The 27,368-nt window shown below is 39.1% G+C and overlaps 1 protein-coding gene across 5 annotated transcripts in view; it reads right to left on the reverse strand.

Moving 5' to 3' along the window:
• LOC107071072 (serine/threonine-protein phosphatase 4 regulatory subunit 1) overlaps window positions 1-27,368 on the reverse strand; it is a 107,154-nt gene that overhangs the window by 18,567 nt on the left and 61,219 nt on the right. Inside the window, exon 1 of one of the 5 annotated variants that reach the window (XM_015329760.2) lies at window positions 5,773-6,302. The exons of the other annotated variants lie outside the window; for them this stretch is intronic. The gene's annotated coding sequence lies outside the window, so the exon portion shown is untranslated. Of the gene's footprint in view, window positions 1-5,772; window positions 6,303-27,368 lie in introns of those variants that run through there. 5 annotated transcript variants of the gene reach the window in all.

Below are 27,368 nucleotides of genomic sequence, written 5' to 3' on the forward strand. Positions count from 1 at the left end.
AGGAAGGGGAGAAGGAACTCCGTGGCACGCCACTTTGGAACGACGGACGCAAACCGCATTCCCGGCCGTGACCTTCGCTAGGACATCGCCACTACCCCCACCCACCCCCTCCTGGCCGTCCTTCGACCATCCTCCGACCATCCTCCGGCCGTCGACCAACAACCAACCAACCTACCTACTACTCCTCCTCCTCCTTCTCTTTCTTCCTTTCTTTCTATATCGTGGATTCGACACCATATAACGTGGAAACCCCATGCAGCGTCATGCATCCCTTCTTTTATCAACCAGCTAGTTCTCACACCCTTAATACGAGAAACTTCTCCATTTGGTCAAAAGTTTCCTTCTTCCTTACCAATGGTATTTCTTCTTTTTATTTCTCCCCCACTTTTGGGTTCGTCCCTTCTCGATATATACAACACCACCATCATCATTATCATCATCATCATCATCATCATCATCATCATCTTTTTCTTTCAGTCTCTTTCTTTATTCGTGGGATTAAATTTGTTGGTGACGCGAGGAAGCAAAGCAAAGCAAAGCAAAGTTAAGGCAAGGGGAAGACGACGGTGAAACGAACGCCAGTGATTCATGATCCAAAAATAAGAAGGAAGAAGAACAAGTCGACGTGAATTCTCGTCCTATGTATATACAATACATATATACATATGTATGTAGAAAGAAAGAGATAGAGAACCAAAAGAAAGTCTTTATATTCTATTCCATTTGGTGATTTATTTAAAAAAAAAAAGAAACACTAAAATAGTCATAGCAAAGTTGAAGAAACGGAAACGGATGCGGATCTCACAGCCATGACCTCGTCTTCGTAACTCATAGAACATGTTAGTGCGTTGTTGACAAGTAACGAGACTACTCGACCTCTTTACATACTTTCAAAAACGAGAAGAGAGTCCGTCCCCCTCAACCCCCACCTATACACCATACTCGTATTTCATTCCCTACCTTGTTTCCATCTCTTTCAATCTATTTTTTATTTTTCTACAGTACACTATGATCAAACATTTAGAAAATAATTTGTAATTAAATTGAAGAATTTAACAGAAGGCTAAAGACCTGAAGAATTTCTGAGATCCCTCTGTCTCTCTCTCTCTCTCTCTCTCACACACACACACACACTCTGTGAATTCGAGCAAATATTTGTTCAGAGTCTAACAGTCTCTCTCTCTCTCTCTCTCTCTCTCTTTCTATCTTTTTCTACAGAAAGACATGGGATATGACACGATAAAGAAAGATAGGAGTGGGGAGTTAGTATCATTCATAGTTTCTTCAAAAAAACCTATTCCCTTTCTCTTTCTCTCTTTTCAGTTCGTTCAAGCGACCACCACTACCAGCACACCACTACCGAGAGAAACCGAATATTTTTTTGATCTTTCTCTCTTTGAAAGAGGCCGCATATCTAGCCGGAAGCGTCTACCTTTGGAAAGTATTCGTGTCCTAGAGAGAAAGAAGAAGCAGGAGCAGAATGTTGAACCAATGATGAAAGAAGAAGTCCTGAGTACCTGGAAGTCGTGTTAACACGCGCTGCTGGACGCTACACGCCGCTCCAATTAGCGCGCGCACGCACGCATTCACGCACACATAAAGAAAAAGATACAAACACATACATACATACATACAAAGAGAAACGCTTTTTTTTATTTGTTTCCCCTTAAACTCTTCTTTCGTCTCAACCGATCGACTCTAACTCGAACCAAACAACACCATAGAAGCACCTGTTGAACACGTACACCAACCAATCCCCCCTTAACTTCAAAAAGAATTGCAGACCAGGTGGTGGTGTGTGTTTATTTCAAATAATTTTATTTTCTAAAGAAGACGAAAATCTTGAACAAATCAATATGGAAGTTATTATTCTAGATGACGATTGAGATGTGGGCCCCTGGTGACAGTGCTGAGAGTTCAGAGAGTCAAGTGCACGTTTTATTGCTTCATAATTTCAATATGAAGTCAGATATATATATATATATATATATATATATATATATACTATCCGTAATAAAAAAAAATTCACGACTACTTCTTGCAAGTTAAGGATACGCAATATTATAAATTAAATTAATTTTGTTTTAGTGTTAAAAAAGAAAATATTAGAATAAGGATACGTCCCTGGAACAACGCCTTGGTATTCAAATAATTCGAGATACGGCTGTGTGAGATATGAATGAAAGGTAAAGGTACGGCATGGCATGGCGTTGTTTACCGTCTGGTAGAAACGGAGAAGCATCCTCCTCGTGCACCGATGAAAACGGAAGATCGCTGAGGAAGAGTGGGAGAAAAAGAGTTGGACTCGCTCGCGATAGAGAGAAGAGGGGGAGGAAGGGAGGTAGAAAGAACGATACAGGGACGGATTTAGCAGAGTAGAGAAAGAGAGAGAGAGAGAGAAGGAGGGAGGGAGGGAGGGGGCCTTGGACGAGGACGGAGACCGGGCCCAGGATTCGAAGAAAGAAGAAACGGAGAGTCAACGACCCAACCAGAAAGAGAGAGAGAGAGAGAGAGACAGAGAAAAGCAGCCGCCGTTGTTGCGTTAGGCGCGTTAAACACGCGTTAAGGCGCGCTCAAAACTTGACAACTTCTGGGTACCTGTTTTCTTTCTCTCTTGTCAAATGCGCTCCTTTATTTCTGATCCATGACTACGCGATCAAGGTCGTCGTCGTCGTCGTCGTCGTCGTCGTCGTCGTCGCAGCAGCAGCAATACGAGACGCGAGTTTTAGAAAGGCTCTTTCGAGAGTTTCCCTTCCACGAGGGGAAGAAACTTGGAAGGAATCGAGAGTGTGCCGAGGAGGAGAGTCTGGGTTGTTGTTTACGTCGCAATACCGGTTACGAAAGCACTTTCTTGGTCAGCAGAGTATAATACGATTGATTGTTGTTGCAGGAGGAGAATGGTGTGTGAATCGAAGGGAAAATCGACGTGCTAAAACCACGATAATAAATCCTCCCCATTACGCCAACCACCCCTTGTCCCGTTGCCGCGTATTACGTCAGTTCTAACCATCCAGAATGGAACATTTATACTAACGATCGATACCCATCCTTTTCAAAATCTAGTTTAAACCCATAATCGATTATCGTTATGATACTAGGACATTATTAACGTTAAGGCCCCTTTTTCCCGCGCTTTTTCACGAGATATACAACGTGGATTTCATTCTTGATCGTATATGAATGACTCCACCTCCTCCTCCTCCTCTAGCACACCAACCATTAGGGCCTGTCTCAAGCACCATCTCGGCCACCGCCTCTATATATGTCTCAGTATATCTTTGTCGCTTCTGTCGCCACTCGTTGACGCCAAAGTCACTACCGACGAGAGGTCGTCGATCTTCAAACATTACAACAACGACGGTGGGTCCGTTATGTGACCGATTAACTCCCTATCATCTATCACCGAAAAACATTCAAAAATCATATCCAAAATAAAAAAAGAGATCTCGAGAAATATATGGAAATTAGCAAGGTGAAGAAGAGTATCACACATCTCGAGTAGTAGTAGTAGTAGTAGTAGTAGTAGTAGTAGTAGTAGTAGCAGTAGTAGTAGTAGTAGTGTATGAGAGAGACAAGAGGGTCAGTTAGCTCCGCGTTCTCATGCATTCCGCTCTGTCATGGCGGCTGGCAGCTCAGACGCTTCGACTCTGTCCTCCTCTCACCCACCGTAGGCTCGCGCTCGGTCGGTCGCGCGCGCGCGCTCACCAAGGAGCATCGTACCGAGAGTCAGTGGTGGGGGGAGTGGGTCCCATCGGCAAGAGGGCGCACTAAATGTTCCTCGCTCTCACGCTGCCCCGCTTACCCCTTCCACCCTCTTGTGGCTTCTCCAGCACGACGACGACGGTGGCCCCGAGGGCCCTTCGGCAGCGCGACGTAAACAACAACGCGAGCGGCCCGCCACCGCCGTACTTTCCTCTTTCTCTCCCACTCTCCTTCGACGATTCGCGCACCTTAGGAGGAGGCGTTTCTTCGATATATATACGGGGTGGGGACGGGGAAGGGAGGCTTTGGCCCTAATGTCGCTCGTTCTCTTCTTTTCTTTTCTTTTTTTTTTTTATGTATATTTTCTTGCCGTAATATCTCATCATCTTTTTTTATTGCTTCATATTTTTTTCTTTCATTCTTTTTTTTTTATTATTATTATTAATATATATAGATTGTAAAGGAACCGATGAAATCGTAATGGCATGCAAGGTTCGATGCCCTTCGACACCATAATTTGCAACGCCAACCAAGAGAAGAAGAGAGGTTGATGTACCGTGAGTTCAACGTCCATGTGCCCAAGAGAGTTCTCCCTGTCTTTTGCGACTCATCCTTTCGAAGAGACGTAAACACGATCGACGACGTCATTTCGCGAGATCGTAAAATGCAAATGCGCGTGCGACTTCTTTTTTATATCGTCGTCGTAGTTGTCGTCGTAGTCGTCGTCACTAACCATTTTTTCTACTATTTATTTCACGTTAAGTTTAATCAGGTAGTTTTTGGTCTTTGTTTTATGAAAATATCACCCCCTCCCTACCCCTCATGATACCTTTTGTGAGAGATTCATTCGTGTTGCGTATAAATGGCTGCTGCCTTCTTGGCATGGTTTGCATCAGCACCAAGATAATTGTTTGTAATTTTTCAAGAACCGATTGAAGAAATTTTTGCAAAGTACCCGAGAGAGAAAGAGGAAACAAAATCGTTCAATGAATGAACAAAATATATTGAAATTTAAGGGCGGTTTAATTTTTGTCGGTGACGACACGAAGGACGACACGAGGAATAAAAAGAAAGAGAAAGAAAAATGATGAAGTAGAGGAAAGAAGACGACGAGAGAGATCTTCACGAAAGCGTGAGCGCCAACGATAAACCAAAGAGAGTAAGAGAGAGAAAGAGAGAGAGAGAGGGCACATGAATGCCTCGTGTTATGCGCCGTATGTTTGCACATGCGCGGGAGCGATGAACTTGAGAAGATTTCTCTTCTCTCTTCCTCTCTCTTTCTCTCTGTCTTCTCATTCCCTTCGCTTCCTCCTATAATAATTCGAGTACGAAAGATCGCGAATTTTTATCAAAATTATCGCTAAAAAAAAAAAAAAGATTTATATAAATATATATATATACACACACACACACGCAGAACAAAAAAAATGTGGACTTGAGTAAGTAAACGTTTGAGATTTATCGAATATGGGTGAGAGGTAGGTAGATGGGGAGGAGGGAGAGTGCCTTGTAAACGAGCTCTCATCGAGTGGGTCGTAATCGATGCGTAGGTTTCCTTTGGAAAAGAATTCAGGACTCGAAAGGTATCATTATTGACAAAAAGTTGTTGTAGCAGCAGTGCGGTTAGTGAACGGAAAAAGATCGAGATATGCGGCCGGTCGGTCAATCGAGCTTTGGCATTACAAGGGCGGTACTTATAAGCGTTCTTTCTATCTTTTTCTATCATACTTATCTACATCGTTTCACTTTTCTCCGTTTACGCCTGTGCTCGGGGTCGAACGGTATATACTCGCTTCCCGAGTGGGCCGTCGAACCTGGAACGCTGCTGCTGCTGCTACTCGAAAGAAGGAGAGAGAGAGAGAGAGAGCGAGAAAAAGCGAAAGAAAGAGAAAGAAAGAGGAGGAGGAGGAGTTGGGGCCCGTATTATGGGAACACACACGGCCGAACACGTGTGTCTCACTTCCTGCGGCCGACCGGAAGTCTCTATAGTACTATGGCGCACCGTAGTGTAGCGTGACCACGCTACAAGGGCCATTACTACCTCAATGGCAAAAAGAATGGTCCAATTACCGGTTAAAGTCACGTCGCTCGTCGTTACTCCTTTAATACGCTTTCCGTGCGATGACAAGGAGGAGTCTCGTCCACCACTCGAAGACGCAAGAAGAAGGCACCCTTTTTTTCTTCCCATTTTCCAATTGCCCAGGAGGTCCTTCTTCAAGTATTTTCTTCTTGATCTTTTTTCTTCTTCCAAATAAAAAGACGATAACGAGGAAATTCCGGATTCCTTATCATCGTTTCTTTCACAGACAACGCGCACATTTCGTTGGCTCGCGTTAAACGACGAAAAAAGATATTCGTGTGTTTCTCTCTCTCTTTCTTTCTTTCTCTCTCAACCGAACGATTTCCGGTAAGCGGAAGTCCGCTGCGGTAAATTCGTGCGCGATTCTTTGAACGCTCCTTTTCCGTCTTTTTTTTTCTAATTCGTTACAAAAATGTATACCTGAATATAATAGCACATCGTAAAACAATAATTAAATAAAAATATAAATTTCAAAATTGATTAAACGTTCGCGCGTAAAATTATTTATTCTCAGGTTCGCGCACGCGCCTGAGACTCTCCAATATATATATATATATATGTATATAAGAATGAAAAAAAAAAAAAAGAAAATGAAGACGCGCCGCTACTTCGATGGAATATAGAAAGAAGAAAAAAAAAATTGAAAAAGAATAAAAAACAGAACTGAAGCGCACGACGGTCGGTGCCACACTGAGAGTGATTGCTGGCGCGTCACGCTGACGGGGGAACGCGCAGACGCGCACTGCGCTGTAACGCACTGCGCACGGCGCGCCAACTCGCGCTCGCGCACACTAAGATCGGCGCGCGCACTCAAGTGTACTGTTGGTGACGCTGTTTTCACTCGCGCGCGCGCGCACGACCCTACGCGACGACGATGCTACGACGACGATTCTCTTCTTCGTCGGACATCGTTTGAGACGCGAGAAAGACTCCAAGGAAGGGGAAAACAGAGAGAGAAAGAGAGAGAAAGAGAGAGAGACCCGTTAGTTCTCAGAAACGGACCGCCGGCGCTCGCCGCCAAACAGACCTGCAACCACGTACCCAACATGGTGGTTGCTGATCTTCCTGCCCTGATGCTGTGTTACTGCTGCTGCTGCTGCTGCTGCTGTTGCTTCTGCTGAGGAGTTCGACGTGTCTTCTTGCACGTGAGAGGATGTAGAAAAGAGAAAGAGAGACAGATATATATCCTCTGTTTACCAGCACCAGCACCAGCACCAACAGCAGCAGCAGCAGCAGCAACACTAAGGAAGAAATTTACAAAGAAAATTCTTCTAACGGAAATGAAAAAGACTTGACATTTTGTTATTGTTGTTGTCAACACTAACCAAGAATATTTGTATAGAAAATAATCTTTTCTTAATATTGTCAATAAAAAAAGAATCCCGATCGTGGAAATACTTATTCCTTTCTAAGGAATGGAATGCGCGTCGCAAATAAGATGGACATATCCCCCACCCGTTTCCCTGAAAAGGAAAAAGGGACGAATTTTTATAATACCTTTAAGAGGGTATATACCTAGAAGACTTGTTAAGGTTTTCTCTCTGAAACGGTCAAAAATCGGACTCTATTTTCTAAAGGATACGATTTTACAAAAGAAGGAGAGAAAGCCTTTTGTGGGCGGTGAGCATTCGTAGAAGGAAGAAAATGACATTGAACGCATTTCTAGCTTGCATGTTCCTTTTTTTGGGGAGGGTGAGGGGGGGGGCTGTTTCTCTTTTTCATAGCGTGGGATCGAACGATAACGATGCCATCGTTTCTCGAAAGAATGAAAGGAAGAATGAAAAGAATTTCTATTTTTCATTTGATCCTCTTAAGCGTCAACTTGAAGAATCGAAAAACGCTCGTAAGTCGCGATGACGGTGAAAGGAAGAAAATGTTTAAAAGATGGTCGCTTGATATGCAAGCTGTTGCTGTGGACGAGGATACTTAACTATCGTCAGTAGTACGCCACGCAAGAGGAACGTACGATGATCATTAAGGTCAGTGGCGTACTCTTCCTTCTTTAAAGACTACGACACAACAACAACGGTTTCGAGTAATGTCACGTGAAAACTTTGCGAATGGATAAACAGTTTCGTTATTCGTAGTAATTAAATGTGTGTGGCAGGTAACGCGGAATAAAATGAATTGATTCCTGGCCATAAATAATGGTTGAACGCTTGTAAAAGCTCGTAGGTTCTGAAAGCGTTATTGTAAAACGAGTCCGAGGATATCGGTTAGAAAAGGAAAGATGATTGTGGGCGGGATTGCGGCGGTCTAACGCGAATTAAAGATCGAAGAATCTCATTTCGATTATTAATCGCATCGATTAATCTTTTGCCGCGAAGAGAGCGTCGCGGCGACGCGTCTCCATTTCTCTTTTGGTGGGCCGCCTGGCCCAATACTTGACACCACCACCTCCACCACCACCACTACCAACCACCAATCAGCATAGTCGTCGTCTCCCGCCTTTATTTTTCTTTCGAATTTGGCCGGTGGCGACGCCAGTGTCGCGTAAGGCGCACCTAACCTATAAAGAGACACGAAAACGTGACGGAATGTCCGCGCGACCAAGCGCACCAACTACCTCCCTCTCCTCTCCTCATTCTCCTCTTGCTTTTCTTAATTACCGATCCGTTTCACGGAGATCCTCTGTAAGGTTGTCTTTTCTTCTCGCTTGGGTGGGGTCTTACGACGACGAACGGTAGGCCCCGCGAGTTTTAGACTCTCCACTCCCTTTTTCAGAAGACCTCCGAACTTTTACCACCACCACCACCACCACCACCACCATCATCATCATCATCATCATCATCATCATCATCAGAGAAAGGAAGAAAGAGACTCTAATGTTGGATCGTATGAACCATTCGATGAATCACTTGCATTATTCTCTTCCATCTTTTACACCTGATTTCGAGTAAGATCCGCATCAACCTAAGTTAATGATTGTTCTCGTCACTTGGAATTTAGTACTCTTAACGGAAGAAGGGAAATTGTTGCAACAGGTAGCTCCTTCGAGCGGGAAGTCAAAACGGAATAGGAGGGAAGGAGAGGATAGACAATGGAAACGGTAAAGTTCCGGGGAAATGAAATCGAGAAATGGTGCGCGCGACGTTGAACCAACTACTACTACTACTACTACTAATACTACTACTTGGACGACTATGCGTATAATTACCGAAAGCGTGTGGCTGCTTCCGCAGGGAAAAGAGAGAAAGATAGAAGAGGGTCTTTTACCCGTGAGGCCAATCACGAGGACTCGTGGCGCCTTAATTGGTACTCGCACGCGTGGCTCGAGTTTAAGAGGCAGGCAGGGGCAGATGCATCCCGAAGACGTTCACAACAGGAAATTCCTCCTCCTCCTCCTCCTCCTCCTCCTCCTCCTCCTCCTCCGCGTCTCCCTTTCTATGTTTCTATCTTTCTCTTTCAACGATCCCTTCTTTTTCTTCTTCTCCTCCTTCTCCTCCTCCACCCTTTTTAGTTTCTTCTCGTGGAAGAGATACATATGAACACCCATGCTTTACGACCACTACTACTACTACTACTACTACTCCTCTCTCTTTCTCGTGCGGTCTACCACCCTATCTTTTTTCCTTTTTTCTTTTTCTTTCTTCGTATAGAGGAAGAGCGGAATGCAGAAATAGATATCCGAGGTGTGACGCGTTTATTCGGCTATTGATATTCTTTTCTTGGTGAATGGATCTCCCCACCCCCTGTTCTCACCCGTGCTAATCGCGATACGCTCGAACGAACAAGAATGTAATCCTAGGATAAAGTCACGAGAGTAAAAAAAAAAAAAAATAAAAAAAGAGACAAATGCACAATGGAATGTACAATTGAAAAATATAAATCATCTTTGATCGTACAGATGCATAAATAAATAATCACATTTAATCAAAGAAACAGAAATAGGAGAACGTTGCATTTAATTAACCCGCGTAAAAGATTTTGATATGATAAGAGAGAAAAAGATAGATGACAGGATACGAGAACGAAGGTTTCGTGAATGAACCGCGGAAAAGTGTCAATGAGTGCAATTATTATTGCAGAGGAGAGGGCATGCGCATGCGTCCGGCTGCCTGACTTGTCGATATTCACGAACGTATGTGTGTATGTATATTCGTATATGCGTGTGCGTGAGCGCGCGAAATAAGAGAAAAAGAGGGATGTGAAAGGTGGAGAAGGGGAATGTGAGTTAGTATGCGCGTATATACGTGTGCGATGTTACGTCAGTGAATATATGTATCCGCAGAGAGAGGTCCGACAAACGTGACTCATACGTCAATACCACACGGGGCTTTGCACTTCGAAGTGTAATAATAATGCTCCGTTACAAGAGAGAGAAAGAGAGAGGGGGGGACACCTTTTTAGAACTTTGTTCGTTCTTTACATATTTCGTTCATTCGAATTCGAGAAGGTTTTACGAAAGAAAAAGAAAGCTGCAAAACATACACACACACTTATATATACATGTGTCGTTGGAGCTTAAGAAAATCCATCATTGGCGCCCTTTCGTGTGGTTATATATATATATATATATATATATATATATATATAATATGTGAGTATATATGCATACCGTGGTGTGGTAGAGCATTCTCTCTCTCTCTCTCTTTCTCTTTCTTTCTTTCTTGCGTACGAGGATGGATAGGATGGTAGGCGAGGAGAGAATACGTTGACGGTCCGCATGAATGTACCGCGCGTACGTACGCGTACGTACGACGACGACGTGCACGTTTACGGCGTGCATTCATAAACTCTGGCAGCAGACACGTAGCGTGCGCGTGCGCAGCAAAGTCGTCGCCTCCTTTACAACTTTCTCCTACCTCTTTTCTTCCACACACACACACACACATAGAGACAGACACACATACACACATGAATTCGAGACTTTGTATGTACACATTAGAAAAGGAGACTACGACGACGACGAATGCACATGCTGAGGGAAAGGAAAGAGAGAAAGGGCTCTATGATGGGTAGCAGGCAAGCAGGCAGGCAGGCAGCACCCTTCTTGCTTGCTTCCTGCTCGTAACACGTCACTGCTACTACCTCTTCCTCCTTCCTTCACCACCACCACCACCTCCTCCTCCTCCTCCTCCTCCTTCGTCATTCTCCTTCTCTCTGACGTTTACCGTGCTCGATTCACCCCCTCGAACCCGCGTAGTATTTTTGTAGTACACCACGTTGTTAGTTTACTGACACGTTGCTGCTGCTGCTGTTGCTGTTGCCTGACTGTATTTTTACGATGTAAAAAATGAGAAACATTTGGAAAATGTTTATTACATTTTTAAGTTGAAAAATTGTAAAGATTGAACTAGAAGAAGAAAAAATGTATTTGTCCTCCTCCTCCTCTTTTACTTGAGGTGGAGGAAGAGGGTTTTTGCTTTGTGCGTAATAGAAGTTGCAAAGAGGCAACAAGAGCAGCAGCAAGGTGCGGTGGAGAGGAGCTGGCGGCAAAAGTTGCGCCAGTTGCGGGGTCAACGGAACACCGCCGGAAGTCGTCGGTACCCAGGGTCGTCGTAGTCGTCGTCGTCGTCGTCGTCGTCGTCGGAGATTCTCAAATTGGTGCCCCCCTCTCAACCCCTCCTTCGAAGTTTCTTTCTCCTTCTCCACTCCTCTCTCTCTCTCTCTCTCTCTGTAAACAGGCCACGTAATCCCCTACACCCACTTTTTCCTCCCGTCTAAATCTGTCTCATCGAAATGCGTCCAACGACGAACGGAAATCGTCCTATCCCCCCTCTCCCACAACCCCACCAATTTTTTTCTTCACTCATTACAAAGCATTTCTATAGTTTAATTAGAAAATTCCAAAACTATTTGTGATTGTCTCTGATATATTTTGCAAACAATAAATACCAATTAAGGGTTGAAAGTAAATATCGTTGATAATAAACGAAACGAACGGAGGAAATGTGAAGACAAAAATGTGAACTATTTAAAAGTGTTGGAAGTAATTCGTATGCGTGTGTGTGTGTGGGGGGGGGGCTGGTCTCGTTGTATCTCTTTCTAATTCTCTTGAAATGTAAAGTGTTTTCAAGCAGTTGGTTATGTTAAACGTCATCGTTCAAACATGTTGAATTCATCGATAGATATTTTATCTGCATAATGTATAATAAATAAAACATATATCTCCATGTAGCATTTAAACGCGTTACCGATGTCTTAAGAAGAAGAAAAAGAAGAAGAAGAAGAAGAGTTAAAGAGAAGTTGCGTTCGGTCGTGTGTTGGACCGGAAGCGGGAGTATCCGGCCAGACTCGTGTGGGCTTCTCTACGCGGGACTCGGGGATACTCTCCTTTCCTCCCTCTATTTCCTTTTCCTTCTTTCTTTCTTTCATTCGTGTTTCTTTCTCTTTCTCTTACTCGTTGTACACTACTACTATCGGACCTTTACTTTTACGGTGTTCTCTATTACAGTATCTTTCCTTTCTCGTTCACAAGACGACTCTTGAACGCAAATCGAATGCAGTCCCGTTCATTATCATCATCATCATTATTATTATTATTATTCTTATTATTATTATTGTTATTGTTTATGGGCCCGTAAACCTAATCGAAGTATTAAAATCTAACAAAATAACCCTAGATATCAAAATGTATAAATATATTTAAACAAAAAAATGATGAAATAGTTAAAAGTGCTAAAAATTGGTTAAAACAAAAATTTAATTGTGGATTTTGCCGATAGATGGCTTTTTAAACTCAATGACTTAGTTGCCAACCCAATAATATAGAACAAAAAACGTACTTTGATATTCCAAATAAATTCGATATGTGTAGACACATTTTCTTCTTTGTTCTACAAATAATTTCTAACCCTTGCACCGTCTACATTTAATTGTGGATTTTGCCGATGGGTGGCTTTTAAACTCAATGACTTAGTTGCCAACCTAATAATATAAAAAAAATATACTTCGATATTCCAAATAAATTAGACATATGTAGACACTTTTTCTTTTTTGTTCTACCAGCAATTTCCAACCCTTGCACCGTCTATATTTAATTGTGGATTTTGCTGATAGGTGGCTTTTAAACTCAATGACTTAGTTGCAAACCTAATAATATAGAACAAAAAAACATACTTCGATATTCCCAATAAATTAGACATGTGTAGAGACATTTTCTTTTTTGTTTTACCAATCATCTGCGACTCTTGCATTGTCTATATTTAATTGTGGATTTTGCCAATAGGTGGCTTTTTAAACTCAATGACCAAAGTATAGAACAAAAAAAAACATACTTTGATATTCAAAATAAATTAAATATACGTAGACACATTTTCTTTTTTGTTCTACCAATAATCTCCATCCCTTGCACTCTTTCTCATCAGTTCGATGAAACCCTCCATTCCCCCTAACCGATCTGAGATCCCCATTGAAGAGTCTAATTTATATTGAAGAATTCCAAATAGGCCACCAAAAGTTAGGTGTCGATCTTTGAGAGGCGCCGCCGTTTAAGATGCATTATGCTACCCAGGTCTACCAATATAGCTGCGAGAAAGAAATAAAAAAAAGAAAAGGAAGAAGGTGATCTCATGGTGTTCCGTAGAAAAACGTGAGAGAAACAAGACCCCGAAAGCATCTCGAAAGGAAAGATTTTGAACGGAATAGTTGGATAAAGTAGGAAAGGGAAAGGGGAGGGGAGGGGAGGGGGTTGAAGGGGGAGGAACTGGTCCTAGACCCAATATGATAATTGAGTATGAAGAACGACGTGACCGTAGCACCTTGTAGGCTTTTTCTGTGTGTGTATGTGTGTTTTTTTTTTCCTAGCCATTATGGCATCCAAGTGTCAGGGACGGACGGACCACCTCGTGAACGCATTGGACTTTGCTACGTGAAAACATCAAAGGGGCCTCTCCCCAGCCCCCTTTACTCCCGCGTCCACTTCGTCTTCTTCTTTAGGTCCCAGTTTGCTCTTATTTCATTATGTTCGTTCACATGGGTATGGAAATAGAAAAAAAAAAAAAAAATGGGAAAGAAACGTATAGGAATAAAGTGTTTTCCAAGACTTCTTCTTGTTCTTCTTTTTCTTCTGTCTTAGCGTTTGTTTTTTTTACAGTTTCCGGCTCTCTCTCTCTCTCTCTCTCTCTCTCTCTCTTCCTCTCTCTTTCGTTTTAGTTTAAAACATCATACGTGGGGGGCGTTTACGTACTCGTGGATCATCTTCCGCGATATAAATTTGGTCTTTGTTATAAAATTCGTTTACACCCGTTATACTTTTTTTTTGGAATCCTCTGCTTTTTCATCCCTTCATCCTTTTTTTTTTTTATTAATTCTATTTTGAATAAATACGTAAATCGATACAAGTACGTGGTAGGGCTACTCTCAGAAAAAAAAGCAAAAATGCGAAGCATCAAATGTCGTCAAGAAAGAAACCCACCCTTACCTTTGTTCAAACCACGAGGAGGGCAATGACCATCACGATGATTTTTTGTTCAAATCAAAATGATGGAATATTCTAAAGGTTTTGTTAAGTTCCAATGAAAGTTTAGAAAATTCTTTGGTAACATTTGTGTTATGAGATATATACGAATGAAACGTAGGGGTTGTTTCCCGCGAACCCGTATCATCCACCATCACCACCATCATACACCATATCGTACACTCTGAACGATCGTTAATATTACTCTCGGAATGCCAAGCATCGCATGGTGCATCATGGTGCATCATCCCGCGTGCGTTCTTCTCTCTCTCTCTCTCTCTCATTCTCACTCATCGTAGGTAAAGGGCTAACCACATTTGTGGAATGCATCGGTGCTGCTTAATCGTCGCCACTTCCCTTTGAGCCGGTAAATTCGTCTATCTCGCCTTGTAACCTCGGTCGCATTTATGCGCAGAATCATCTCCTCGATAGATATATATGTGTGTGTATGTATGCGTGAGCGCGCTGGCGTGCGCCGAATTCAATTTGATACGGTACATCCCCATGAGAATATAATGTAGTTAATCGCCGTCACTATACCACCTTCGTTCCTATCCTAGCACCAGAATCCATTCAGGCAGGAACTTAGACCAAATTTTCATGAAAATTGTTCAAAAATTTGTATAAATGATTTTATTTATTAACACTACTATTAATAGTCTTTGAAAAAAAATTCTGTTATCGAATTAATTGTAATTAATTGCAGCTCTGTATATGAAATTATTTCAAGATATTATTCGTGTATTGGTATTTGTAGGATGTGAATCGTGTTCAGGTTGGAACTTAGGATACACTCTTCTCGATGATTTGGTAAATTTTTTTTCAAAATTGTTAAGAAACTTGTAGAAGATTTTATTTATTAACACTACTATTACTAGCCTAGAAAAAAATTTTGTTATTGAATTAATTGCATTCATCTATGTGAATTTATTTCAAGATGTTATTTGCATATGGGTACTTCTTATAGCATGTAGGAACTTAGGACAAACCCTCTCCAGATCCACCAAATTATTTCCAAAAATTGTTAAAAAACTGGTAAACAATTCCACTTACTACTACTATTACAATCTTTACAAAAATTTGTTTATAAAATAAATTAATTGCATCCCTAATCCTACGTGACATTTTTTCAAGATATTCGTATAATAGTACTTCTTATAGTAGGTAGGAACTTAGGACAAATCCTCCCCTAAAATCCATCAAATTATTTCCAAAAATTGTTAAAAAACTTGTAAACAATTCTATTTACTACTACAACTATTACTATCCTAGAAACAAATTTTGTTATTGAATTAATTGCATTATTCATTCACGTGAAATTATTTCAAGATGTTATTTGTATATGGGTACTTCTTATAACACACAGAAACTTAGGACAAAGCCACCCCTACGATTCACCAAATTATTTCCAAAAATTGTTAAAAAACTGATAAACAATTCTACTTACTACTACTATTACAATCTTTATAAAAATACCTTAATAAAATTAATTAATTGCACCCTTAATCCTACGTGACATTATTTCAAGATATTATTCGTATATGGGTACTTCTTGTAGCATGTAGGAACTTAGGACAAACCCTCCCCTAAAATCCACCAAATTATTTCCAAAAATTGTTAAAAAACTGGTAAACAATTCTACTTACTACTACTATTACAATCTTTACAAAAATACCTTAATAAAATAAATTAATTGCACCCCTAATCCTACGTAACATTATTTCAAGATATTATTCGTATATGGGTACTTCTTGTAGCATGTAGGAACTTAGGACAAACCCTCCCCTAAAATCCACCAAATTTTTTTAAAAATTGTTAAAAAACTGATAAACAATTCTACTTACTACTACTATTACAATCTTTACAAAAATACCTTAATAAAATAAATTAATTGCACCCCTATCCCTACATGAAATTATTTCAAGATATTATCCATATTATTGATACTTTATAAAGATGTATAAATTTTTGTATAAAATTATTTAGAAAAAACTTAAGTAAGAAAATAATAGATAGGAATAGAATATATAATAATCCAGGTATATATATATATATATAATATCCAGGTATATACATATCTCTTGTAAAATACCTATACAACTAACCTGTAAGGATAGAGTTTGAAAACCGAGCGAGCGTGTTCACGCATCTTCTTGTGCGGCTGTGGCAAAGAGAAGGAGTAAGCAAGGGAGATAAAAAGAAAGAAGAAGAAGAAGAGAAGAAGAAGAAGAAGAAGAAGAAGAAGAAGTAGAAGAAGAAGAAGAAGAAGAAGAAGAATAAGAAGAAGAAGAAGAAGAAGAGAGGATGAGTTCGAAGTAGGAGGGATGGAATGTATCTTCGAGAATCCATCTATGGCGTCTTCTCTCAACCTTCTTTACTCGCAAGTATGTATGCATCCACCAACACACTCGAAAGAATCTGAGAACGAGAGTGAGAGAAAGAAGATGCATTTTCTCTCTCTCTCTCTCTCTCTTTCTCTCTCTTTCTCTCTCTTTCTCTTTCTCTCTCTCTCTCTCTCTCTCTCTCTCTCTCTCTGTGTGGAACACAACAAACAGACGCCGCCTCGTAATTTGTTTTCATACGTTTGCGTCAGGGTTTGCCAGTTTACACGCCTTCTCTTTTTCTCTTTCTCTCCACCTTAGCGGTGATCGGTAGCATTTCGTTTTTCTTTTTCTCTCTCTCTCTTTCTCTTTCTCTTTGCACTCATGGTTTTCTTATTTTTCTTTTTCTTCTTCTTCTTCTTCTTCTTCTTCCTTGATGCTCGTCGGCACACGAAACCCGAAATCACCCGCAGAGAGACGGCACCGATTTTATAATCTTTCTGTGTCGTACCCAAAAAATACAACAACAACAAAAAAAAAAAAAAAAAAAAATAAGAGAAATATGACGGGAAAAACAACTTTGAACCTTTTTTTTTAGTGTGTAACAACCTTAACGTTACGTTACACATACTTTTTCTATGTTCTAAAAGTGATAATTGTCATGGTTCGAATAAAAAAAAAAAAATTACACATCACAAATGCAATCGTGTGAACAAACTAGCAAACGATTTTTTGTCTCATTCTATGTTACTTTTCACATAGTTCACCTGTCGACAAGTGAGAATAAAAGAGGACATCCTTCTACAAAACAATTGTTATGGGATAACCATTAAGAAACGTCATTAGTGATTATTATAGTCATTTTTCTGAATAATTTCTAAAATATCATATAAATGAAGAGAGAGAAAGAGAGAGAGAGAGAGAGGGTAAGTATAAGGTTTGAGATGAGAAATAGGAGGGTGATTTTCCAAGGTTTTCATTGGGCCAGCCATCGATCTCACCCTTTCGACAGTGGCAGCCATTTAGGAACGTTCTATCTATTCCGGCATGTACGCGCGTGCTCTTCGATTTCTAAAGAGTAAGGGTGTGCGTTCGAGTGTAGCTGATGGCAAGAGCAAGCAAACCCTTTGCCCCCACTACCACCATCAGCAACCACCCTTACTTGCCGCGCGATTTCGTTTGGAAACCCCTCTCGCGGGAGATAAATCGAATTAAGTAGCAAATCCGTGCCCGCCAACCAACCGGCTTTCACTGCTCCAAAATCAACGTCTACGAAATGAAGGAACTACTTTCTTCCGAAAAGTTTGCAAAAGAATACTAACAAATCTTTTGATTTATTAGTGATTTAACAGGTTCAATGCCACGCCAATTTTTATTGGTATTGTCCGTGAAGCCATGATGTGAAATATATTTCTATTAATCTAAGCACGCCGGTCACCGGTGACTCCCGTGGCATTCAACCCTGTTAAATGAACGATATAAGTGTTATTTTTTTTTTGTAAGCTTCCCATAATCGAATTATACATTCGATAATAGAAAAATCACGGAGACGATTCGATTAATCGACTGAAATGGAATTTCTCTTTTGACAGCACACACAAACCTCTCTTTCGATATTTTTTTCTTTTGTTTTTTTTTTTTCAAATTACGAAGAACAAACACACAGTGATGTAGTTTGCTTAATTAAAATTAAGTACCCTTCCGATGAGCGTATTATAAAAACGAATCAGATTATCGGAAGTATATGTATATATATATATATATATATATACATAGACCATTTTCTTTCTTTTAGGAATAAAGTTCGATATGAAACATGAACGATCACTATTCGATCCATCATCATAACTTTCTCTGATGATATCATCAAGCTTTTCTTTCGAAAAGTACTTCTTCGATATTCGATCCGAAAACAAGTTGAGCTTTGCTTAAAGAACCCTAAAAGACAACTGAAAACCAACTGAACCAAAGTTCACTCCCTCTCAAGTTGAGATTTGAGTTGATGGTTGTGTTGTTAATCGAAAGAGGATCGAAAAAGAATGATCGTAATGAATGAGAGGGGCGGGGGGTAGTAGGAAAAGAGATGGACAGAAGAAAGATAGATAGATAAATAGATAGATAGATAAATAGATAGATAGATAGATAGATAGATAAAGAAAGAAGAAATCTTTGGTTAGAGAGAAGAAGCACAGCACTAGAGAAACGGCGCCCCGGGGCCATCCATCATCCCAATAATTGCTTCCCTTCCCATCATATAATTCCTATAGAACCTTCCCCTTCTTTCCCTCCTCCTACCCCCTTTGGCCCCTACCTCTATCTCCTTTCTCTCCTCATACCCCTCTCACCCTGTAGTAACACCCGCCTCAAGAGCTGGAAGGGATATCACACCCGCCGTTCTCTCACACCCATCTTCTCCTCCACTCCCCTTTCCACTCCCCCTTTTTCTTTCTTTCTTTCATCTCACCCTTTTGCTCATACCTTTCTCTCTCTCTTCTTCTTCTTCTTTTTCTTCTCGGTCTTCACTTTTCGCTTGTACCTTTGAACATTCGGGAAAATGGGATGACTCAACTAAATTTTCAAAACAAGAATATTAACCCACTTGCATCATTGTGCGGAATATTTCGCGAACCTGGGACTGTCCAATATCACCGAGCGCGGAATATTTCGCGTAAGAAGCATTGGTTTTTCTACCTATGAGCATTTAGTCAGTCGTAAGTTTTATGTCTCGAATGTTTGAACAACGAAGACTAATTCCAGTCATTTTGCAAATGGAGGTTAAGATTTTCAAAATCAGAATGAATTTCTTTTTATATGGTTTATTAATCGGTTTTATGGTATGTAACAAACCATATGTGAATTACCTGTGACAAGGAAAAAGGTAAGCTAATAGTCTTGTGGTCAAGAACCGCGGTTACGAAGAATAACGGACATTCTAACAAGTAAAACCAACCCTTTCTTTCTTATTTGGATTCCAAGAAACATAAACACTCTACTTTGAAGTTTTATAACCTCCTCTCTCTCTCTCTCTCTCTCTCTCTCTTTCTCTCGCTCTCTCGACCTATCCTTACACCATTTAATTTTTTATATATATGGGGAAAATAAAAAATGACAAAGTTGGCGTGCAAACTCACCCAAGAGTTGGGTCTCTTGCAATTTTGTTGCTCGAAACTCTTGCTTGAAACATTGTTGAACACACACACATACACACTAATATAAGTAGCAAGTTGCACGAGTTGAACCCTTTATATGCAAGTTGAACACACACACACACACTAATATAAGTAGCAAGTTGCACGAGTTGAACCCTTTAAATGCAATGTTGCAAATAGTCCTTCTTCCTTCTTCAATTCGTATAAGAAAGTTGCAGTTGAATGACCATGTCGCGTGGTTGCTGTGCTTAACAATTTTCAACCAAGTTGCAAAACGCGAACCCTTCCTTTCGAAGGACTCAATCATCCTATTAAATTCATCATCCCTTGGAAGGAATAATTTATCTTTGGTTATTTCTACAAACATATCGTTCGAACAACGAATACGTGAATAAATGAAATGATAAGGGCCACCACAGCACACCACGCGATGGAATTTCCCTTATGTCGGAAGGAGTTTAATTAAAAGCGAGTTGAAACAGGAAGTGGTGTAACTCTTATCTGATAATTAACAAACACAATTGTTACATGGGAATTATTTATCCTTGTTTAACACGTTGAACGTCATGTCAGTCATTTGGTGACTGACACCATACTTTACCCGGTTTAGACCGCGTCAGTCATCGGTGTCTGACACTAGACCTTCTGTTTAAGCCACGTCAGCCACCGATGACTGACAACATATGATATGATATATTTAAGCGATGCACGTGGCTTGACGGCGACGACTTCCTTGAAAATGAACATGGCCTGACGGGAACTTCCTCGAGAAATGAGCATGCTGCTCAACGTGTTAAATAAAACAAAGTAGACTAAAGATTAACCGTTAGAGTCCCAAGCAGTGCGATCGTGCTGTTGAGATTTTATGTTAAGAAAACCCAGTAGTAGATATTGAACATTGTGGACAACTGACGGTACGCTCATATTTATGAAACAAATGATCATCCAAGTAGTGCTGTCGCCCTGTTTGGGATTATTCGACAGTGTTTTTTCAAAACCTCCTGGGACTCAAACGGTTAAACCTTAATAATGTACACTAAGGTTTGATGAATAGAATTTGGACAATGAAATATTTTTCGATAAAAGTAAAAAAATCCAAGAAGCAGATTCGAGTGAACCTAATTTTTGATTTGATTGATCTTCTGATCTTTCTATCTATCAAGTTTTTAACTTGGCTATCACAAAGTGAAGACTCTTAAATTTCGTCATAGGTTGGAATGCGCGAAGGTGCTCGACAGAACGTCTACGATGAGAAAAAGGCACGTGTGCGTGTTTTATCTCCCTCTCTTTTTTCTTTCTATTACCATCTATGTGAAGACAGATACGTATATGTATGTGTGTGTGCATGTGTTTCGTAAAGGTGGCTCGAAAGAATCTCATTCATAGACGTAGGAACGTGAAGGTAACGAGAAAGAAATGTGAAAAAATGTTTCACATTTATTTATTTTTTTTTTAAACCCTTTCCCTTTTCTTGCCCCCCCCCACCCTCCCCCCACCCCAAAAAAAAACAAATAAAAATGAAGTAAATTGTATTTTTTTTTATCATTAGAAACACAAACGTTGTACAAATTGTACCAAAAAAAAGAAGAAGAATAGAAAACAAGGATGCTATTTGGATCGGGACAGGTAGGCGCCAGGTAAGAAAGAGAAAGAGAGAGAGAGAGATAGAGATAGAGAGAAAGGTTTAATGAAAAATTTTCCACGGAGGTAGCACTAGGAGCCTTGAGAAAGTGTTCTTTTACTTTTCTAGGTCGTTCAAGTGGTACGTTTGAGTCTATGGAATTCGATCTTCCATCCTATGGGTTAAAAGAACGATGGGAAAATAAAGAAAGAGAGAAAGAAAGAAAGAAAGAATGAAAGAGATAGATATATGCCGGTTGGTTTTCGAAGAAAAGGGACCACCATTACCACTACCTACATCATTTACTGTGCGATCCTGAGAACCGATCATCGAGAAGTCCTCGGAATTGTATTAGTATTGGTGTATTTCTAATACTAGAACCAGCGATCTATCGACTTTCACCGATCATTTTGAAAAACTTATGCGTAGTTAAAAACTATAGAACAAATATTTTATTCATTTTAAAGATAAATATTATATATATATATATGTGTGTGTGTGTGTATGTTTGATTATATATGTATGAACAACGTGTGGCATTTTTCTTATCAGCTGCTTGAAAAAATTATCGTCACCGATAACGACCATTGATCGAAAAGAAGTAGGTAGTAGTAGTATTAGTAGTATTTTATACACACAATGAAATATACTAAGAATGAAAAAAAAAAATAGAAAAAGAAAAAAAAAACATTAAACTTGAGGTAGAGAGATAGGAGAGGGAAACGCAATCGTTCGTTTCCGTCAGCTCATGAATGAAAACGGAGTATTTCGAAAGAGTGAACGAACGAACGAACCAACCAACGAATAAACGTTGTGCACTCTTTCCTCTCGTGCTTCGTTCTTATCGAGGTTAGAAAGAAAAAGAAAGAGAAAAAGTAAGAGAGAGAGAGAGAGAGAGAGAGAGAGAGAGAGAGAGAAGAAGAAGAAGAAACGATAAGAACGGATACGGGTTTTTGTGTGTACAGTCAATTCATCGGAAAGTTATCGGAAAGTTTGGGAAGATACTTCAAAGTAAATAGGAAAACGTTTTTAACTAACAACTTGCCAAGTGAAATGAATTTTTTATATTTTATTTAAATAAAAACAAAAAATAAAAAAAAAATAAAAGAAAAAAGAAAGAATATTCATTACACGTGACCTAACCCATCTTGGATAAATTAATCGTTCTTGATCACGCAAAATCGTGCTTCTTTTTTTTTATTTCTATTTTTTTTTTTTTTTTTTTTATGAAATTCGCGTGACACGATATGACGTAAGGTAGAGCACACGTCTAATAACTTTTATACTCAATTACGTTTTCTCTATTTTTTTTTTCTTTTTTTTTTTTTTTTAATTAAGAAGAAAAAATTGTTGTTCGAAAAATTCATAGAAAAATATCGACAATTTTTTTTTCTTTTTTATTTTTTTTTTTTTATTTAAAGTGTGACTCGACTGATCTCACACATTGTGTTTCATTCTTTTTTACGAAATTCTTTAACGGATAAAAAAAACTACGAAGACGATTATCAGTCGGTGACCCAATGCCGAGAAAGCGATAGCCCTTCTTCTCTCATTCATATCAATTCCACCGTGTTCCTTCTCCATTTTTTTTTCCTTTACTTACACACACACACACACACACACAGACAGACAGATATACAAAGCATCTTGTTCTTTTGGTCATTTTTTTTTTTTAAATCAACTCAAAGATAAATGATTTTATTTAACACGTCAGTCATAAATGACTGACACTTGAACTACATTTCAGGCCGTGTCAGACATATGTGCCTGACGTCCACATTTTATTACTCTTCGCTTTGATACGCGTGGCCTGACGAAGATTTATGTAAGAATTCACGTTGCGTTCAACGTGTTTTAACAAGAATAATCTGTAATATTACACAGGTATAAGAATCAAAAAAGAGGAAAATAGAAGAGAGAGAGAGAGAGAGAGAGAGAGATAATAATACTTTTGAGTGCCACGTCAGTCATTAATGACTGACACCTGAACTACAGTTCAGGCCACGTCAGACACATGTGCCTGACGTTCACATTTCATAACTCTTCGTTTTGATACGCGTGGCCTGACGAAGATATTCATAATAATTCGGATGTGGTATTCAACGTGTAAAAGAATAATCTGTAATATTACACAAGTATAAGAATAAAAAGAGAGGAGAGTAGAAGAGAGAGAGAGAGAGAGAGAGAGAGATAATAATCCTCTTGAGTGCCACGTCAGTCATTGATGTCTGACACTAAACTTCCAGTTGAAGCCACGTCAAGCATAAATGACTGACACTTGAACTTCAATTCAGGCCATGTCAGACACATGTGCCTGACGTCCACATTTCATAACTCTTCGTTTTGATACGCGTGGCCTGACGAAGATTTTCATAATAATTCGGATGTGGTATTCAACGTGTAAAAGAATAATCTGTAATATTACACAAGTATAAGAATAAAAAGAGAAAGAGAAAGAGAAAGATAGAGAGAGAAAGAGAGAGAGAGAGAGAGATAATAATCCTTTTACTAAAAAAATCAATTATCCGATCCCGGTGCAGAACGTTTCTTATGAAAATCCGAGAAGGTCCTTGAGAAAGGGGACTTGGTTGGTTGCTTCGTACAACAACGATTATGGAAATCTTGCCTATGAATTATTCTTTTGTCGAAAAGGTAAAAGCTGGCAGAGCGAAAACTAGCTTAGCTATGATCGAAAATGATCGTTGTAGTTTGTCGTTGACGTTCCTTTCTAAAGGATCCTCTTCAAATTCAGACTAGTAATTAGTAGGAAAACGAGACAAAACCCAAGATGAGAATGAATTAGTCTTTCGTGTATAAAAAGGTGGTTGTTAAACAAAAACAAAAACAAAAAAATGAATTGTTTTCATCAATGACGGTGGTTTACATCCATTCCCTCATACTCCTACCATTTCCTATCCCTCTTTCTGTTCTTCCTTTTTTTTATTTTTGTTTCCTTTTCTACCTAAAGAAAGAATCTTATCGTTTGTTAAAGTTTCTCTCCTCTCTTGAGAGCTATGGCGGAAGAATCTTCTTGATTAAAGGAAACTCGTGTATTCGCGCCTTTTATTTAAATATCTCTTTCTCTCTCTCTCTCTTTCTCTTTTTGCCACTTTGCGTCTCACCTTCCTCGTTGGTCTCCCATCGAGTAAGGACCATACACACACACACACACATACACACATACATTGAAACGGAGCTGGAATATAGCCGTTAATTATCGCGGTAACGCGGAATGCGCCCGCCGCCTCGGTTTCACCCCACCACCATCACCATTCTACCTGTTCTCCCCCTTTTCTCTCGGACGACTACCTTTCGGCTCGTTCCATCTTTCTTTTTCTTACACACGTTCTTCTCTCGGTCATCTCGTTCTGCCTACTCTTTACACGAAGAAGAAGAAGAAGTAGAAGAAGAAGTAGAAGAAGAAGAAGAAGAAGAAGAAGAAGAAGAAGAAGAAGAAGAAGAAGAAGAAGAAGAAGAAGAAGAAGAAGAAGAAGAAGAAGAAGATTCACTTCTCTGCATCCATCGACGGTGGCATGGACCACCTCATTCATCCTATCTGCATTCCTTTAATGCTACCTGGGGATCCATGGAATGTCAGCCAAGTTCTCTTTCTCGTCCCACGGCCAGTGCCGGACCTACGGTACCCCAGCTTATCCACACACACACACTCACACACACACACCTTATGTCTCCTTCCTCATCTTTACCTTTCTTTTTTATTCTTTCATACATACAGGAAAGAAAATTAATCCCTTGCTTTATAAAAATACGCAGAATATCTCATGGAAATATTTTTCTTTATGTGATTATGAATTATGTTATTTGGGACACACTGTGTTGAGTAATCAAATATAAGTTTGACTGAGATTACTCAAGTGTCGAAAGTAGATTTCATTGAGAATCTTATTGAATGATTTTTTTTTTTTTGACAACCTGTATACACACACACACACACATACACACAGACACATATCTATTAGGTATGGAAAGTTTCAGGTGGAAGACCTCGAAAGAAGGACTGGGCTATCTATCGCTTTCCGAATTCCATCGTAGGACGCGCATTCTCAAGAAAGATCATTAGCCGTTTATTGGTGGTCCAATATGCTAATAAACACGCGGAGGCCGTTGAGCAAGCCATGGTAGACTAGGTGTCGCCTACCAAGCCCTCAGGGTCGTTACCTGTCTCTCTCTCTTTCTCTTTTCAGATGAGAAACATGAAAGCTTGAAGGAACGTTTGACATATACGTGTACTTCTTCATCTTTTTCTTTTTTTATTGTGTAGCGGTACACACGTTTGGGTTTCTCATACTCTTCGTGTGCTCGTATCGTAGAAAGAACCGATCACCAATTATCACAGACGAGACGACGGCATTAGAAAAGTAAAAGAAACCTGTTTACCTTGTCGGCCGTCGAACAGTGCTCGGCGACTATCGCGTCATCCTCGAGAAACACGCGATAGTAAACAAGATACTAGGCATACATTTAAAACACACACACATACATATATAATACTCAATCTTATTCTCCTTGGTAACGTTACTTAAGAAATTTAATGAATAGAATGGTAAAATACCTCGAACATTTCGCGCGTTCAATATTTCACTTTATTTTATTTCAATCCTTAGACGCATAAATGCGTTTGGTAAAAATTATCAGAGTGATCTTGATAGATCAACGCATATACGTGTTTGTTAATATTAATATTAATATATATATTATACTATATTACTATACTACTATATATATACTATATATGTTATACTATATATTATATTACTTTTCTATACTCTATTACTATATTACTACATTAATTAAATCTTACTCTATTATAATATTATAATATATTATAAAATATTAATATTAATATTATATTATAGTATAGTAATAGTATAGTAATAGTATAGTAAAGTAATATAATATATAGTATATATATATACTATATTACTATATATTATTATTTACTATATTTTTTTATTTTTTTAGTATATATATAAATACATATATACTATATATTATTATTATTATAATATATATACTATATATGTATTATATATAATATATAAATATAATAATATAGGTTTATTAAAATATTTTATTATATTAGTATTTATTAAAAAATAAATTATATAAAAAATAATAAATAAATAAGTGATAAAGTAAAATATAATAAAATATATATAATAATAATATATATATATTATACTATATTACTATATTATATATATCCAATATTACTATAATATATATAGTATAGTAATATAGTAATGTAATTATTAATATATATATATAGTAATATAGTAATGTAATTAATAATACATATATAGTAATATAGTAATATAGTACAATATATATATAGATAGACCACTCTGGTAATTTTTAAACAAACCGATATATTAAAAAAAAAGAAGATATATTTAAAACAAAAACGTTAATTATTAAATATAATTTATTATTAGAATCTAATTAATAATAAATTATTCCATACCTACAAAACATGTTAATTAAAAGTATTCAACACTCAAACGGGTTAACATTGCTAGCGACAGAGTGGGAATGGTTTCAATAAACAAATTGTCATTTTTCTCATCGACGGTACCGTTTTGTTCTACGAAACTATGAAGATGAAAAAGAGAATATGCAACAGCAACATCTGTAACAGCAAAAGCAACAGCAACAGCAACTGCAGCCTCTCATCGTCAGCCTCTCATCGTCAGCCTCTCATCGTCGGCATCTCACGGTCGTTAGAGGCGTATCATAACACGGTGTATAACTAGGGGTAGATTCGACGGGACCCAAGTCCCGTGTTTCATCTTTTCGGGGTTCCCCCATCTACTTCTCTTGCTTGCCAATACAACACAATAAGGCCCTGAAGCTCAGCGATCCTGGCTACGAGATAGCAAACTGAACTCCTCACTCTTTCTCTCTCTATTTTTATTTTTCATACATGGTGGTGGTGGTGGTTCGATTCTCTCTCTCTCTCTCTCTCTCTCTTTTGGTGGAAGGGAACCTCTTAGGGCTTCTATTCTTTGGTCGTGCCGCCGCCTCGTAGCCCTTTATCTCCTCCTTCCAATCGCTGCTTGCTCTCTTCTTCTTC

This window comes from Polistes dominula, unplaced genomic scaffold, assembly GCF_049000335.1.
Source record: "Polistes dominula isolate Pdom_NZ unplaced genomic scaffold, Pdom_raw_medaka contig_83, whole genome shotgun sequence".
Lineage (NCBI taxonomy): Eukaryota > Metazoa > Arthropoda > Insecta > Hymenoptera > Vespidae > Polistes > Polistes dominula.